Source organism: Trichechus manatus, unplaced genomic scaffold (assembly GCF_000243295.1).
Source record: "Trichechus manatus latirostris isolate Lorelei unplaced genomic scaffold, TriManLat1.0 scaffold00278, whole genome shotgun sequence".
Taxonomy (NCBI): Eukaryota; Metazoa; Chordata; class Mammalia; order Sirenia; family Trichechidae; genus Trichechus; species Trichechus manatus.
In genome coordinates, this window is record NW_004444214.1 from 1,448,390 (window position 1) to 1,461,721 (window position 13,332).

The window sequence follows — 13,332 nt, forward strand, 5'->3', positions numbered from 1 at the left end:
CTGAGTAGTCTGAGCTTAGTCTTATTGACTCTCCTTTAGTAGATGACTTTTCGTTTATCCCTAGCTGCTCTTAAAATTCTCTCTTTATCTTTGGTTTTGGCAAGTTTGATTATAATATGTCTTGGTGACTTTCTTTTGGGATCACTTTATGTGGGATTCGATGAGCATCATTGATAGATATCTTCTCATCTTTCACGATATCAGGGAAGTTTTCTGCCAACAAATCTTCAATAACTCTCTTTGTATTTTCTGCTATCCCCCCCCGTTCTGGTACTCCAATCACTCGTAGGTTATTCCTCTTGATAGAGTCCCACATACTTCTTAGGGTTTCTTCATTTTTTAAAATCCTTTTATCTGATTTTTCCTCAAGTTGGCGTCAAGTGCTTTATCTTCAATCTCACTAATGCTGACTTGCATTGCCTTAATTCTGCTCCTATGACTTTCTAGTGAGTTGTCTAATTCTGAAATTATTATTAATCTTCTCAATTTCTCTTTGCTGTCTCCGTGGATTCTTGCAGCCTGTTAAATTGTCATTGTGCTCTTCTATAATCTTCTTAAGTTCCTCTATTGCTTTATGTGTTCCGTGACTTGTTGTGCATTATACCTGATCTCCTTCCTGATATCTTGAAGAATTCTGTATATTAATCTTTTGTATTCTACCTCCAGTAATTCCAAGAAGTTCTCTTCCTCCAGAAAATTTCTTGATTCTTTGTTTTGGCCACTTGCTGAAGCCATCATGGTCTGCCTCTTTATGTAATTTGATATTGACTGTTGTCTCCAACCCATTAATAAGTTATTATATTTATTTATTTTACATTTGCTTACTGTGTCCTAGCTTCTTGTTTTGTTATGTTTTGATATGCCCAAATAGGCTGCTCATGTGAGGTAGTTTGATTATTAGTGCCTTTGAAGTTCTAATGTCCTGTCATCAGGTGGTTAAGTCTGTTACTAGGTATGTAAGCTCAGGAGTCCATTTACTTTTCTTGTGTGGATTCAGCTCAGGTGTCCAGACAGTTGGTTACCAAGTGTGTGGTACAGGCTCTCACCTACAGTCCTAGATGGGCAGGGCTGACTGGAGTAGGCACAGGTATCTGGCTGCAGTAGGGGTCACGCACTGAGCAAGGCAGGGGGTTGACTGCAACCCCTAAGTGTCTGGGAGGAAAGCATGTCCCTAGAGTGTGTAGGTGGGTGGGTTTTGCAGCTGGACTATGGGCACCCAATGCTGTTGGCTGTAAGGACTGGGAAGCACCACTTATTCTTGGAGTCCTGTCGCAGGTGGCTAGGTGGCGTGGGTGAAGCCACCAGTCCTCAGGCCCCTGATGTGGGTAGGTGAGGACCCTGCTTAATGCGCACAGTGGTATCAAATGTCATCAACCTGCCACTCCACCATATAGCTGATACAGTGAAGTTAGGCTTCAGTTGTATACTCTGTTGTACTGTGGTAATGAGGGCCTATGCTGTTGAAATGGGCCCACACAGGTCTATGCAGGGGTGAAAGGCATTCAAAGTCTGTGGACTGCTTTTGCCTATGCCTAGGCAAAGGAGCTGTGCCAGCCCTGAGTTTCTGGTTTAGGGGAGCTGGCAGATTATTTTCTCCTGTTTGTTAATTTGTTCTCTCTCCAAGGCCAGGAGAATGGCTCAGGGCGCATGAGGGGTCCTACTTCCAGCCCAGGGGATGTGGCAATCGCTGAAGCTGGCCTGGGACCTGGTGCAGAGTGGGGAGGGAGCAGGTAGATGGGAGAGTTTCTTCCCAAATGGGGTGTTTTTTGATCTGCATGGTAGGTTAAACGCATGTACTTAACTTTTGCCGATTGAGCGCTGCTTTTTACTGGCTCTGGAGGTCTGAGCAGACTCTCTCCAGCTTGATTTCTCCTGACATGGAAAATGCGTGCTGAGTGCCACTACCTGCCTCACCATGCACACCAGCCGATCTGGCCTGCAGGGTGTTGGCTCCCACCCAGTCAAGTCTGGCAGCTCCTTGTTGCTTCAGAACCATCTCTCCCTCCCCCTCCCACTCAGTCCGATTCCTTAACTTTGCCTTTGATGTTCAGGTCTCCTAGACTGTCATATATAATTGATTCACTTGTTTTTTCAGGTCTGTCATAGATTGAATTATGTCCCCCCAAAAATGTATGTATTAATTTGGCTAGGTCACGATCCCCAGTACTGTATGATTGTGTACCATTTTGTAATCTGATGTGATTTCCTTATATGTTGTAAACTCTGTCACTATGATCTAATAAGATGGATTAGTGGCAGTTATACTGATGAGGTTTACAAGATTACATAGTCTTTTAAGACAATCCCTTTTGAGATATAAAAGGGAGAAGCGAGCAGAGACACATGGGAACCTCATACTACCAAGAAAGCAGTAATGGGAGAAGAGCGCATCCTTTGGACCTGAGATTCCTGTGCAGAGAAGCTCCCAGACTAAGGGAAGATTGATGACATGGACCTTCCTCCAGAGTCGACAGAGAGAGAAATCATTCTCCTGGAGCTGATACCCTGAATTTGGACTTATCGCCTAATGGGCTGTGAGAGAATAAACTTCTCTTTGTTAAAGCCATCCACTTATGATATTTCTGTTATAGCAGCACTAGATGACTGAGACAGGGTCTTTGTTGTAAGAGGGACCAGTGGAAGCATCTGACTACTCCGCCATCTTGGCCCCGCCTCTCACCCTCCTTTTCTTAGTAGTTCCTCCCCCATTGACATAAATTCACTGCCCTCTAAGTTTCCTATTTAATCTTTCATGTTGCTGTTTTCAGTTTGATTCCATGTAGATAGATCTTGAAACAGCACAATACTCAAGGCTGACATTCTTTACTAGTTAAGCTAAAATATTGTTTGGTTTTAAGAAGACTTCAGGTGATATTTTTGCTTTAAAAGCTTTAAAGATTATCTCAGGGCAATTGTTTTGGAGGTTCATTAACCTCCATGGCTCCAGAAAGTCTGGATTCTATGAGAATTTGAAATTCTGTTCTGCATTTTCCCCCTTTTGATCAGGATTCTTCTATAACTTCTTTGATCAGAATGTTTAGTAATGGTAGCCAGACACCATCCAGTTCTTCTGGTCTCCTGTGTGTGTGTGTGTGTGTATATATATATATATATATATATATTACTCCTGCTTTTGGAGTGATATCTAAGAATCCACTGTCAAAAACAAGGTCCTGAAGCTTTACCTCTATGTTTCCCTTCTAAGGGTTTTATGGTTTTAGCTCTTATATTTAGGCCATTGATCCATTTCCAACTGAGTTTTAGTTACAAGATATAGAGCACAGTAAAGACCTCCTTGAAAATTTGCATTAGAGATGTACGTGATGTTACAAAATCATATGTCTGTGTAATTATGTTTATATAATTCCAAAGAAGTAATGCTAAGACAAAGCCTTTAGGAATATAGTGCTTTTTTTCCCCTTGTGTTTAATTTGGTAAATCTTGCTAATACTGTAATACTAGGACTATATTTTCCCCTAGGAAAAAGCTTTGCATTTCCCTAATAACTAATGATGTTCTGCATCTTGCCAATTGTATATCTTCTTTGGAGAAATGTCTATGCAAATCTTTTGACTATTTTTCAATTGGGTTATTTGCCCTTTTGTTGTTGAGTTGTAGGTGTTCTCTATATATTCAGCTTCAGGCAGGCAGCCTCCATCCCGGGCAGTCCTGGGCCTTCTAGCCCTAAGGGCAGACATGTTTTCCTCTATTGCCCCTCTCTGAGTCACCTCCCCATCCCGAATGGCTTGTTAGCTCTTCCATCACCCTTTCTGGTAGTTCCTCTTATGAATTACCTTCTACTGAATTGCTGGGTATAGGCTCTATTTTCCCGACAAGATCCTGTCAGGGAAACATGGGGTTAAGGATACCCATTATTTGTATATCTCTATATGATGGTAGACAATGTCCTGGCAGTCAGTTCCTTTCTCTTCAACTCCACAGGAATCATCCTAGTCCAAGCCACCATCATACCTTTGCTCAGATTATGGAAATAGTGTCCTAATAGTTTATTATCCCTTCTTCTTCCTGTCCAGACTAGTTTTCATACAGCAGCCAGAATGATTGAACCACCTATGGTGTATGTAGATACGGGTATCAGAAACTGGTTTTCTGACTGGCTTATACCAAAAAAAAGAAAAACCCAAACCAATTGCCGTTGAGTTGATTCTGACTCATAGCAACCCTATAGGACAGAGTAGAACTGCCCCATACAGTTTCCAAGGAGGGCCTGGTGGATTCAAACTGTTGAGCTTTTTGGTTAGTAGCCGTAGCTCTTAACCACTATGTCACTGGTTTATAGAACAAGTAAATTTATCACCTCACACAAGAAACTCAGACTCCAGTGTTGGTGGATTCAGTAACTCATTGATGCCATTAGAGACCCAAGTTTTTTCCATCCCTCTCTGCCATCCCCATGAGTCATCTCTGTCCTCAGGCCAGTTTCTTTCAGGATGTCTGCCTGTGGTGACTGGGGCAGCATTTTTTATTGTTTATATGTAGTGAGAGAGAGAGAGAATGAAAGAAAAGTGAAGAGAAGGGCAGGAAAACTTTTTTTTCTGGCATGGAATATAAATAATATCCTTCACTTTGATGGTGTCAACTTGTGCCATGGATAGTCTCCCCCTCAAATCAATAATAGTTGTCATGGGGATGGCTTGATTGGTTATAATATCCCTGTGATGTACAGGAAGGAGTGGATTTCCAAACAAAGTCAGGTTTCCGCTAGAAATAAGGAAGGGAAATAGGTGACGTTCACTATCTTTCTAAGAATTTAAATCAGATCCTATCATTCTGGTGTCTAAAGCCAATAGCTTTCAGTTGCTCTTAGAGTCAGCAAGTCTACAAGTGCAAACACAACCTCACCTGATCTATCTATGCAAACCAAATCTCGGGCCATTTTTCTGCCCCATCTCCCCTCAATTGCTCTAGTGACAACAGCTTTGAAAAGCTCCCAGATCATCTCTGGATTTGTTCACCTGCTCTCCCATCTACCTGGAGATCTCGCCCCTACAGCTGACCACCTACTACCTTGCTACATTCTGATATTGAGTAGCTGACACCTACTGATAAACTCTTGGATTGAATCACATGTGAAGCTCAGTGATGACACCAGGCAAAATTGTCTTTAGTGATTACTGCTCCTCCTTTTCCTAATTTTTACCCACCTTTTATTCTGACCCTCTGCTCATGGGCCAGATGCGTTCATACAATCCCTCTTGTTATAGAGGTACAAATATATTCTTATACTGTCACGTTAATATGTTCCTAACAAGTTCGTAAGAATTCAAACTGTTACTTTACAAGACGGGGAAGGGAGCAGTGACGGACCTAAAAAACTAACCATGTCTGGGTATTGTACTAAATTATGTAAGATGTGACCGCTGGGGAAACAGGGAGAAGGCTACAACACAGGACCTCTCTGTACTATCTTTGCAACTTTCTGTGAGTCTGTAATTATTCCAAAACAAAAAGGTAGAGAAACCCAAATCAGCCACTGAGGATTGACTTGTATATATCCTTAGTCACCATACTTTTGTATCTAGAGGGCCTCCAGTGGTCTGTTCATCCCCACCGAAACGCGTGAGGTCAGCGAGGAGGTGGAGGTGAAAGGAAGGCCTCGCCGCATGGGCTGGCAGGGCTGGGCTGATCCCCCCTCACGCTCTGTCCCCCCATCCCCAGAGCCAAAAGACTCATCCCCCTACGCCCTTGAGGTCTTTGTTCCAGTCTCACCTTCTCGATGAGGACTTCCTTTGCTTCCTGTCTAAAGGGAGCACTAACCCCGTACTCCGTTCCCTGTCCTCATGTTCCTGCTTTATTTTTCCTCATAGCACTTACCATCTTTAACATACTATATTTCTTACTCTTTTATTTTAGTTTTTATCTCTTCCCACTAGAATATAAGTTCTATGACGGCAAGTGGGTTTTTTTTTTTTTTTAAATTGATTGCTGTATCCTCATTGCCTACAGTGTACACTCCGTAAATGTTTGTTGAATGAATGAATCTTTGTAGGAAATAAAAGCTTGGAAATAAGCTATTTCCCTGAGAGAAGAGTAATTCAAATCTACTCATTCTTGTACAAGAGCAAATCTGCCTTTGAAGCTGAAACCTTTTTCCTGTGCTCGCTCTTCAGAAAAAAGAGGACACTGATGATACAATCTGAGCGGAAGGAAACCGTGCTTCGTTACCATCGTAAAAATTATCTGTTTCATAGACCAGCCTCCCGAAAGGTTTCCAGAGATGGATTATTTAACTTTCCTGTTTGTTATTCTTCATGTATACAAAGGTAAAAAATAATCTTGTATCTTCATTTTAAAAATTTACTCTTTTCTTGATCTTTTAGTGTAACATGTTCAGAATTTGTAAAGCTCTTTAGTTGGCTTAGGTAATTTCTCCCTTGTTTAGAAAAACTAAAAGTTATAAATGCTAATTGTCAGCAGTGGAAACCTTTTTAGACTAAGGTAGAAACTGTTAGCCTTTTATTATTATCTCAATTGACTATCTTTCTAGGTTCTAGAAAGCTTCAGATATTTATTTGGTATTTCACTCCTTAAGTCTAATTGAATTAATGTGATGTTGTATATTCCAGCTCTATGTGAAGAGATACTTTGGGACACAACTATTAAATTTGCTGAGAATATGACTCTAGAATGTACATATTCGTTGATGGACTCCTTAACCCAAATGGAATGGTTCAAGATTAATACAACAAAGAAAGAGTCCATGGCGATTTTCAACCCTACTTATGGTGGCATCATAAGAGAGCCCTATGCTAATAGGGTCTACTTCTTAAATTCAACCATGGCTTCCAATCATATGGCCCTTTCCTTTTATAATGCCTCTGAAACTGACGTTGGCTTCTATTCCTGCTCTCTTTACACATTCCCATCTGGACCTTGGAAAAAGGTGATACGAGTGGTTCAGTCAGGTAAGGGCAAGTTTCATTTTCCTTTTCCCCCACCTACAACATTTGATTCCACAAAACCCAAGTAAAAACCAAAAAAAAGAAAAAGAAAAAGAAAAATCCAAACCAGTTGCCGTGAAGTCGAAAGTTCAAGTAGAGGCTACAATATGCTTTATTATATTTTTGTATCATTTTCTAATTCAATTTATAGATTTTATGATATTATTGTTTTAAAGAAATAATAATGCAAATCAATTTCATTTTTCTTAAGATGTCCTCATTTCTCAGTAGAAGAGTCTCACAAATTTGAATGCAATGGGAGAAAGCACAGATTATATATTGTCTGAATGGTAACTTGAACATAGACTTAACTGATGGTGGCAATGCTTGGGTTCAGGAGCCAGGTACCTCCTCTCTTGAAACTTTATGCTAGTGATGTTGCACCATCCCCTTTCGCTAGGCACTCAGTGTTAACTTCAGCATCTGGATGTTCAAAGTCCTTTCTGCAGCACCAAATCTGGAATTATTGGTGAATTCTGGGCAGGATCCTAATACTCGCTCCGTCTTTCGCCTCATCCAAGTTCAGCTGGAGAGAATTTTAGAAGTTGTTAACTATCATGTTGGGAAGAATCTAATGATCTCTTGAGGCATTTTCTGCTGTACCTAACAGCAACTTTTGGCTTGGTGCTTTGCATGTTAGTCGTTCTATTAATAGCCACATGGCGTGGGTTTGGTAGATTGGAAAGAACTTGGTTTTATAGTCATTACATTCTGTATAACCTGTGTTAGTTGCTCCATCCTTTGGAATCTCAGGTTCCTGAATAGTAAATTAGTATAATAATAACTTTCTCTTTGTTGAATGGTTTAGAGATAATATATTTAAAGATGATAGTCAGAGAAAGGTAGATATTATTATTGCCCGTATTATTATTATTTCTTAGCTTTTGATACAAAGTGACTAATGAAGAAATTTTCAAATGTTGGTCACAGCCTAGGGAAGGAAATATTTTAGAACTGTATGTTTCTTGTCAGGTGTCGTTCAACTTAAACCCTGTGGACATTAAACCCTGAGGGGACATTCCATGACGTATGATAGGATGCTTTTTTTTAAGGCATCCACATCCTAAAAGAACAATATATAGTGTTACCTGTAAGGAATATCAAATGGTGAGAAGGTGAGAAAAAAGTTCCTTTGTTAGGTTTCCCTTTCGCTTCAGGTGTAGCTGAACTCAGGGATAATTTTGTGATTTATGGTTGGGGCTTACAGGGTGTCAATTAGCAAAACCTGTTTTTCATCCACCACTCATTTATAAAGAATTCATGCTGCCACGGAAGTCTTCGTTTGCAGTTGTTTGCAGCCATCTGTTAAATGTGTTTGCCAGTTCTTAGTGGATGGTCCACGTCTGATCAGCTATGCCAATAAAGAAGTGAATTGACAAGGGTCTTAAAGCAGAGTGATCCTTCAGGAGACGGCCAGAACCACTGAGGATAGAACAAGATGGGTCCCCTCTCTGCCCTGTGTGGCCAGCCTTGGCAGTGTTGGCTCCAGATCAGGTGTTCGATTTCTGTCAGAAGGCAACCAGTTGAAGCCAGATAGCTTGATGTCTTCTGAAAGGTCAGGATAGAGGATGAGACAAATTGTAGAGAACTAAACTGTGGGTGCAACACCAAGATAGTGCACTTTGCATCACATATGAAATAAAAAAAGGCAATATTTTCTTATTTTTGTCATTCAGATTATTGCTCCTGCTATTTTTTGAGGGCAGGAAAGGTGAGATCTCGGCCTTACTGGCTTTTTCAGAAACAATGGTGATGTTTTCAGTCAGTCTCCCACCAGAGCAAGGGGCCCTGACCTTCCATGTCGTTTGAATTCTCCGTGATGGCATCCTTAAACATGTTCATGACGCTGTTGTGCATTTATATTTTAAAGAATGGGTTGAGGTAAAGGTTCAGTGAGAGTGTTCACCCACTTTTTAAACAAATTTCACTTATTTTGTTTTTTTATTGTTGTTAAGAATATACACAGTAAAACATTTACCAACTCAACAGTTTCTACATGTACAATTCAGTGACCTTGATTACATTCTTCAAGTTGTGCAGCCATTCTCACTCTCCCTGAGTTGTTCCTCGCTCATTAACATAAACTGCCTGTCTGCTAAGATTCCTCTTAGTCTTTCAAGTTGCTGTTGTCAATTTGATCCCATATAGATAGGTCTCAGAAGAGCATAATGCTCAAGGCAGACAGTTTTTACTAGTTAAGCTAAACTATTTTTTTCTTATTGTTGGCCCTCTAGTCCTGTCTAATCTCTGACTAAGTGTGAACCTCAGGACTGACTTCAGTACTGAGTTGAAAGGGTGTCCAGGGGCCATACTCTCGGGGTTTCTCTGCCAGACCAGCAAGCCTGGTCTTCTTTTTTTAGGGTGGGGGGAGTTGTTTTGTTTTAGGAAGAATTTAGGGGATATTTTTGGTTTAAGGTTTAAAGATTATCTCAGGGTAATAGTTTCAGGGGGTCATCCAGCCTCCATGGTTCCAGAAAGTCTGGAGTCCATGAGAATCTGAATATTTTTTCACCCACTTTTGAAATTTGGGAGGAATCTTTTATTTTAAAGTAGGAATAAAGGGAATTTAAAAAATAGAATACCACAAAAACCCATTGCTGTCGAGTCAATTCCGACTCATAGTGACCCTATAGGACAGAGTAGGACTGCCTCGTAGAGTTTCCAAGGAGCACCTGGTGGATTTGAACTGCCACCATTTTGGTTAGCAGCCGTAGCACTTAACCACTATGCCCCCAGGGTTTCCTAAAAAAAAAAAAAAAAATAGAATAGCTATATTTAAAAATTAACCTTATATGTAAAAATCTCTTTTTGTGCTTTGTTGAAAAATACCAAGATTTATAAATACTGAATTTGTGTATAAGGTGAAAGGAAAGCTGAAGATCTATTTGACAGTAAAAAATGAGATTAGGAATCCAGAAATCCTAATTTGTATAACCGATTTGAAGCTCTTACAAGCTTTGAAGCAACTGAGAATTAAGCCATGTGCTCTGGAAATATATTGATTTCTGTTCTTTACTGATAACTTACCATATGCTAGTCTCACGTCACCCCCATCACCCACTTTGATGCTGACAACACCTTGTTTTAGACTGGGCTGCAGTGAGCTCTGGTGACCTCTCCCCAAACCTCAAACATCGCGTGTGTCCAAGACCTGTTCTTTCTGATGATGATGCCTAGGCTCTCTTCATGCCACCATGCTGGGGCCCATGTCTTGTGCTTCCTCCCACTTTTGTTTCTAGAAAGTCTAATCTCAGGCAGCTGTCACTCTGGAAATGATTTTATCAGGAAGTTTACTCTATGGTGAACTGGCCAAGAAAATAATATATTCACAGTGGACCATTCTTTAGCCCACAGGATAAAGTTAGAGCACATGTAATTATATTTATGGAAATTGCTCCCAAAGGGGTGGCTCACCCAAAGTATGTTTTACCTGACCTTTACTGGCTGCCTATTCTGTATGCGCAGGAGAAAGATGTGGCAGGCAGTCTGCTTCTGTAAAGATTTACAGCCTTGGAAACCCTATAGGGCAGTTCTACTCTGTTCTATAGGGTTCACTGTGAGTCAGAATCAACTCGATGGCAATGGCTTTGCTTTTTTTATTCTGTAAGAGGAGTCCCTGGGTGGTGCAAATGGTTAATGCACTTGGTTGCTAACCAAAAGCTTGGAAGTCGAGTCCAGCCAGAGGCACCTCAGAAGAAAGGCCCGGCAATCTACTTCCAAAAAATGTCAGCCACTGAAAACCCTATGGAGCTCAGTTCTACTCAGACACTCATGGGGTCACTGTGAGTCAGAGTGACTCCATGGAAACTAGTTTATTCTATATGAGGTAGCCGAATGCCATCTCGTTTAGTACTCAAGAGATTATAAGGTAGGTAATGTTATCCCATTATGCAGCTGAATAAACTGAGGTTCAGGGTGGTTAACGGACTTGTCCAAGGTTGCTGAGCTGCCAAGTCACAGCCCCAGGGCAAACCCAGTCCGTGCTTCTGAAATGCTGGAAATGAGCTGACGGAGAGTGTGATTCCAGCCCTGTGAATCGGGAAGGCTCAGGAAGGGCAAGGTCGTGCTAGGTCTTGAAGAGTTGGAGGGAACTTTTTAACTCAAAGAATCTCAGAATGAGGGAAGGAGAGAAAGATGGAGAATGTGCAGAATTATTGATGTGGGAGCACAAGATGTATTTAACTCTCTAGCTCACATTTACAGAGGAGGGTTGTAGATTCTCGCTCTGCACATTTGAGTGTCTTGTGTTAGCTACATCACATATTTTTCTCACTTTGTGATCTCCCATGCTCCATACAGTCCATTATCTGTACTTGGGTACAGAGCTGCCCCTCACTGTCTGCCTTTAAGGGTTTTAGTCTCTCCTAGGTTGTACAAGGAGTCGCTGGGTAGTTGTTGTTGTTAGGTGCTATCGAGTCGATTCTGACTTATAGTAACCCCATGTGACAGAGTAGAACTGCCCCATAGGGTTTTCCTTGGCTGTAATTTTTATGGGAGCAGATCACCAGGTCTTTTCTGTGGCAGACCAGCTGGTGAGTTCGAACCGCAAAACTTTTGGTTAGTAGCTGAGAGCTTACTCGTTGCTCCACCAGGGCTCCCTCCCTGGGTGGTAGCCACTCTTACTGTTAGAAGCCCTCCTCTCTACATCATTCATGGACAAACTGTCCTCTGCTCAGGCTACTGGCATTGACACAGCGGCTAAAGCATTCATGCATTCTCTCACGGTTGTTAGTGGGGCTGGGAAGCAAAAGAGGCTCCTTCAGTACTGCCCCTGCAGTGCCAAGGAATCCCATGGCAGAAGGAGATTCTAAAGGCCTTGTTGGCCTCTGTCCTGACCACAATCACCACCAGCATTCACTTTTCTCTTGCCACTTGCCTGTTTTCTAATACTGGGGTGATGCCAGATTTGAATTTGACTTAAAGCTGGGAAGGGGGAAGTGTTCCCGATCTGGCTGGTGTAAACGAGTGTGCAGATTTGTGGGAATGGAATTCACCTATCCGTGGGTTCACTCATCAAGGCTTTATTGAGAATCTGCAACGTGCAGAGTAATGTTCAGATGGTTTGGAGGACAGGACGGCACAGATCTTAGCTCTAAATGTCATGCAGAATATTAGGGGAGATAAAAGTTGCACGTAGCAAATTATAATTTAAGGCAACAAGTTATGTGTTATTGTAATTCAGAGAATAGAATTTACTTTCAACCAGGAAATTAAGGATAGATTCCTTAAAAAAGAGGGATTTGAACTTAACTTTGAAGTGGGTGAGTAAGAGATGGGTGGAGTACCATTCAGAAGAATTGTTTCGGAAAATTATCTAGAAAATAGATGGCTTTGATTTTAGCTTAACCTGGGTTGGAAGGTAAACTTCATTAAAAAAAAAAAAAAAAAAAGACGCTAACAAAAAAAATCTCTCAAATTGAGCCAACACATAGTATTGATCAGCAAATTAATGCAATTAATTGTGGTTTACAATTCATGGCTTGGTTTTCTTTAACATGTTGACTTAATACTTCAAAAAGTCTAGGTTGCTAGATGTATTGTGCACTTTTATTTTACAATCTAAAGATATTTGCACGCTTCCATTTCAGCTTTTGTTTTCCCTGTCCCAAAGTCAGAAGGAGGGAAACAAATGTATGAAAGTGACTCTACCTTATCTATTAGTGGAGCCCTGATGGCATAGTGGTTAAGAGCTACGCCTGCCAAAAGGTCGGTAGTTCGAATCCACCAACCACTCCTTGGAAACCCTATGGGGCCATTCTACTATGTCTTATAAGGTTGCTGTGAGTTGGAATCAACTCGACGGCAACAGGTTCTTTTGGGTTTTATATATTAGTGACAGGTGCAAAGTGACAGAGGAAAAGACTTGGTCTAAAAGGCTTTTGCCTGTCAAAGGAAATTCCAGAAAAGGGTTAAAAAGGCCATGGTGAAGGATTCTTTGTTATTCTCCTTTACAAGGGTCACCAATACACGCCAGCTTGCTTTTGCCTTCTTTCACTTTTGCCGATTATATGCAGCTCTATCACTTTGATTTTTTTTTAAGTTGGATGGAAAACTATTGTTTCAAATTTAATGTTTTAAGAATGAAGTCATAAACACTCTCTTTTGGCCCATTCTAGCAAGCTCAGAAATAAGTCAAAAATTTTCCTTTTTATTTATCTGTGTATGTGTATGAATAAAAAAAGAATTCAGTAAAATGTTACTTACTTTTCTGCAGTTTTTCATTTAAGAGAGAAATGATCTCAAGTAGTACCTATAAGAAATAGTCAACTGATCGTGTCGTGGGGTTGTTAACCAATGTCATAAAACAATATGTGTACTGACTGTTTAATGAGAAACTATTTGTTCTGTAAACCTTCATCTAAAGTACAAT

At 40.8% G+C, this 13,332-nt stretch overlaps 1 long non-coding RNA gene across 5 annotated transcripts in view; it reads left to right on the forward strand.

Moving 5' to 3' along the window:
* The window catches only part of LOC111819145 (uncharacterized), a 29,729-nt gene extending 20,838 nt beyond the window's left edge, over positions 1 to 8,891 (forward strand). For 2 of the 5 annotated variants that reach the window (XR_002822907.1, XR_002822908.1), the window contains exons 4-5: positions 6,132 to 6,284; positions 6,588 to 8,883. This is a non-coding gene — a long non-coding RNA (uncharacterized LOC111819145). Of the gene's footprint in view, positions 1 to 6,131; positions 6,285 to 6,587 lie in introns of all 5 variants that reach the window. The other 3 variants (XR_002822905.1, XR_002822904.1, XR_002822906.1) reach the window with 3 other exon arrangements.
* The last annotated feature ends 4,441 nt before the right edge of the window (positions 8,892 to 13,332 follow it).